Source organism: Neophocaena asiaeorientalis, unplaced genomic scaffold (assembly GCF_003031525.2).
Source record: "Neophocaena asiaeorientalis asiaeorientalis breed wild unplaced genomic scaffold, Neophocaena_asiaeorientalis_V1.1 scaffold85, whole genome shotgun sequence".
Lineage (NCBI taxonomy): Eukaryota > Metazoa > Chordata > Mammalia > Artiodactyla > Phocoenidae > Neophocaena > Neophocaena asiaeorientalis.
This window is the reverse complement of record NW_020174301.1, coordinates 7,976,592-7,981,925: the sequence shown is the minus strand read 5'-3', so window position 1 is coordinate 7,981,925 and position 5,334 is coordinate 7,976,592.

The window sequence follows — 5,334 nt, the reverse complement described above, 5'->3', positions numbered from 1 at the left end:
CTGTGTATTTGCAAAATCTTTTTCCAATAGCAATAATCTCTGCTTTTCAGTAATTGCATACATATATAAACTCAGTTTACTTTATCAATATATACAATATATGTATACATAGAAACAAATCATATATATTAACATACAACATTATTATACATTATATCTATTTATTAAATTATAATATATTATAAATTATACATATTATATATGCATATATGATATGTTATTAGATATTATATACTATAAACAACATGTAAAATTTATAATATATTATGTTGTATGTAATATATAATATATTATGTACAGTATTTTATCTATTTATTTTTATATATAACTTTGAGAATTCTGGAGGTGGAAAGGGCCTCAGAGGCACAGAAAGATTATGACTTGTCACGTCTACAACTCCTTAGTTGCAGAGCCAGAATTAGAACTCATGTCTTCTGATGCTCAGGCCCGTGGGTTTCTCACACTATCATTCACAAACTCCTAATAATTTCATTGTCAGTTGTCAAAAAGAGGCATGATTACCAAAAAAAAAATTCCCTGCACATGTGCATAGGAGACATATATGGATATCTCTGCAGCATTGTCTATGATACTGAAAAATTAGAATCAATTTAAATATCCTTTGGAAGGAGAAAAGATCAAATTGGGCTTATTCAGTTGACCCAATACTATAAAGTATTAAAGTAAATCAGTTCATGTTCTGTGCGTTAACATGTACTGACTTTGTTGAGGAAACAAAAATTGCACAACATAATAGTAAGATACCATGAAGGGGAAATTAAAAAGCATCCATACTAAACATTTTTATGTACAAATATGAATTCTGGTCCACAAATTCTTACCCTTCTCAGCATGTCTTCACAGATTGAAAAAGCTACAAGTAATATGAATAGAAGTTAGGTTTATTACTACTAATGAAAAGTTTAATACTTTTCAAAACCCCTTTATGTAATTTCTTCCAAATCTTGAGTTGTCAGTGTCAATTTCCTCATGCAGGGTCTATAAATAAAAGTTATATTTACTTCCTTTCTGTGATGGTCATTTTCATCTAGGAGAAAGAGCTCTCATTTTGAAGATCTTTTTCTCCTGAATTAGAAAATCCTTCATTAATAAATTACAGAAAAAGGGATCTGCTTTAGTATATTGACCAAATTCAATTAGATAATGATAACGCGATTTGCTTCTTTGTGTTATGGATGTACTACTTCAAATTATTAAATGACAGAAAATGCTTTAAGTGGTTCCTATTATAGACTCTTACTTTACAAATGAATAAACAGAGGTCCAAAGAAGGAAAATTACTTCCCTAAAGATATGTAGCTAGGAATCTGTAGCCCTGGGATTAAGATACAGGCTGTTGACTAGAGCACTTTAAACTACACACCACACTGCTTCTCCTGCATCACAAACTGCGTCCATACACCGCCCAATCCCAGAGACAAATTAATCAATGATAGAAACAAAACAATCACCAAAAAACCCCAATACTAGTTAATAGCTATTACAATTTCTAATTGGCTTGCCAAGTTTACTTTTTTACTGATTATGTGGAGTTTATCTATGTATGTATCTCCAACATAACCCTGAGTTTTGCCATATTGTATATGTATATATATTTTATATACATTGAGTTGTATGCATATTTGCAGCATGTGTGTGTGTGTGTGTGTGTGTGTATCTGAAGTCTGAAGATTGTAATGGTACGTTGGGAAAGCTTCTTGTTGCCCTGTTTCTGAACCTCCATCTGGAAAACAATATCTGGTACATAATGTATATGTTATGCAATGTATATGTGGGCTATTTAAAAACTAAGAGCACTATAATTGTCCTACAATAGATTTGCAAGTCTTAATTTTGAAGATGCCGATGCCCAAAGGGGGAAAAAAGTTGAAAGATTCATGATGATGCTTAGAATAAGTCTCCTTATGGGATTTTATTAAAGGTGCAGCATTTAGTAAATATTTTCGTCTGTGGAATCCTCCACTATTGAAGAATAAATATTGATTAGTTTTACTTTCTGGCCAAATCATTTTTATTCATTGCAGCAGTATTGTTAACAGTTAGAAATTTCAGCATTTTCCTCCTTTAATATATGTTATTTTTCCAAGCCCTTGATTTTTGGAATTACACCAAACATTTCTGGACATATCATTAGTCATAGGGTAATTTTTAAAAAGTGACTCCTTTAATTCTGGTATGTTGTCCTTATGAATGCAATCCTTTTCCCCTGTTTAAATTATGGTCCTTGTATATTTTTAAATTAGTAAAAAGAATCTTTAGACTGTAAGACAATAAACATTCTTGTAGAACCACTTTGATCTCAGATCTTACATAATTACCATTATATTTCACAGTGAGCCAACCATATATTCGACTCGACTGACATGTTTTTACTCTTCATACACATAATCAAAAAAGAAAAAAAAACACTTTCTTATAGAAAAACACTTTTATAATGCAATTCAAGTTCTATTTAGTTCATTTTGATTTGTTTGTTTATTTGCTTTCTCCGGGGCAAAAATATACTATTTTTTTATTTTGGCTTATAACATTAAGTCATGACTTCTGGTCTTGCCAGATAGTAAAACTAAACAATTTTGGTTCTAGCCAAGCTTTGGGAAAACTCAAAAGAAATTTAGGTGCAACAGGGAGAGATGTTAGTAATTCCATTTGTTCAGCTCTTGCTTTTAGAGTATTCCCTGAATTTTGTTGAAGTCTGTTACTGCGTTGCTGTGAATCATTGCTGCCAACTTCCACCCTAGAGATGGCTATATTTCAGATGGGTGAAATGATACTTGTAAACAAGTTTATAATCATTAATAAAGCTTATCAAACAATTTTAAGCTCTTTAGAAACACACATTCACTATTATAGTTGCCTATTTCTTATTTAATTACAACTTTTAATAGAGATATGATGACTTTTAAAATGCAATTTATAACAATTCTACACTTAAGTTTTTTTCATGATGTTTATCTTGTTTTTGTAAGTTTCAGGTGTCAATTTATTTCTCCCTGGACATACTGGTTGAAATTTCACTGTTGACTATTCCAATGCACCCTTTAAAAATCCCTGAGAATATTTTTCTTTCAGGTTGACAACAGCCCACTCTGGGATCCAGGTGCAATATTAACAGTATGATGATTTTGTTCTGTTTTCTACACATGGCTTTTTCATACACTGTCTCTCAGAGATGGAAAATTCTGCCTCTTTTTTACATTTTATAGTAAACTTTCATCAGAATGACCTAAAACCAGATCTTTTCATTCTAGATGGCTCAAGATTATTCAAGATTCATCTGTAGTTTGGTTCCCTGAATATCTTGGTGATAAATTAATCTAATATCTCTTTTTAGAGTGCCTACTTCATGCAGAACATACACCAGCCACTGTGTGTAAGCAACACTAAAAAACTGTGGTTTCCAATAAATGAAATCTATAGATGCGAGCAAGTGTCAGTGGGTCCCTGAAAGAATGTGCTAGAATCTGAGTAGTTTTGAGGTTTGTGGTGCTGTCCTTTAGAGTCAGGAGAGTATCTTCTTTCCATAAGATTAAAATAATATATAACGTTATCCCCTCTCCCCCTAAGGTTTTCCAACTGTACGGTTGCTCTTCTGACACAAATGCATTGGGCCCTCCCATACCTCCATTTAAAAAGTAATGAAAAGACCCTTGTTTCTTAAGAGTTTTAAGTGCTGCAGCTAGTATCCATGAGGACAGCGAGAAAACATGGAGAACACAATGTTCTCCCCAAATTGAAAAGTTTTAAACATTGCCTGAAAATAATAAACACAATACCTTACACTTTTATAGTCATTTTAAGTTGGAAAAGTGTATGCACATCTATCATATTGTTTTACTCTCAAAGTTAGTCTTGTAAAGGGAGAAGGGCATTCAATAATTGAGTGTCTACTGCCTGCTAAACACTGTGAAGTGATGATCCATGATACACAAGGCAATCCAAAGAGGTTAGACTTTCCTTGGGAAGATAAGACATGAACAGAAATAAATACAATAAAGATAGAATGTATCTTGTAATAAACAGAGGGAGGAAGGGAGACTTAGAATTATGTTCCATACTATGCCAGGAAATGAATATGTATAATCTCTTAATACCCCTCCCAACTCTATAGTAGCAATTTTATCAACAATTTATGGACTAGGAAATCCAGGCTCCCAGAATCTAACTTCCTTGTCTCAGGAAGCTAAGTGCCCATCACAAGCTTTGTACTGAATTTCTGGCAGTCAGGACATCAAGCAAGGCTCCTGACTCATCAGCCATTACCCAAACTTTTCCCATTAGATCAGGCTGGTTTCAGAAAAAATGCAGTATTAACACATCCACATTTTCTTCTCTTAACACCGTCCCTTCCATTCCAACAGCGCTGGCGTCCCTCAGGATTTGCCCTCAGGGCAGGTAAGGAACTTGTCGGTTGCCCTTGGTGAGGGAGGCTGTTTGCTTTTCTTAGTTGACTTAGCTGAATACGACCAGAATCACCTCTGCGTTTGGCGTCTGAAGTTAGATAGACTAACAGACTGTGAGCGCCCAAGGGGGTCCTTTGGACGCGTAAGCCCGCAGAGTGGCGATGGCGTCTCAGACTTTACGGAGACCTGTTTTACCTGTGAAGAAAACGAGGTTCAGGGAGGGGAAATGACTTGACCAAGGTCATACATTCGATGGTGGCAGATGTGGGATCAGAACCAGGTCTTCTGACTCCAGCCCAGTGCCTCCCAGGATCTAATTTATTAACCCCTGTGTTAGCTTTGGAATCTTTTATCCGCTTCCCTTTTTCCTGTCGTCTGAGTGGGGGATGTCATTCCAGTCAATTAGCAGCCTTCTCTCGTTTCAAAAAGGGAAGAGTGGATAAGGGGTTGGGGAAAAGTATGTTTTCAGCCAGTTAAAGGGACTGATTTATTTCACCACCACTCATCCACCGCCCGCTCGGTGCCAGGCACTGGGCATCCACGGTACAGCAAAGACAGCTTCCAAAGATTGAAACTGGGTCTCTCCCAAGACCGGGCGTGCCCTGGGCCTTGACTGCCTCCTCTCGGAGCAGTTTCCCGCTGTCCCCAGAACCCCGCTGCTCGAGGAACCTCCAGCACTGGGCGCCTAGCTCGTGGCCTCACCGCCCGCGCGACACGCCCCTGGTCACCACGGCAACCGGGGAGGTGCTGACCCTTGACCCCGGGCCCCGCCCGGCCCTGCCCCGCCCCGTCGCATTCCCGAGATCAAGATGGAGAAGGACAACCCGGAAGTGCCGCCGCCCGCCTGGTGCTAGGAGCCGCCGGCTCGGCTAGGCCGAGACCCGCGCCCGCCGTCCTTCCGCCAGCGGCC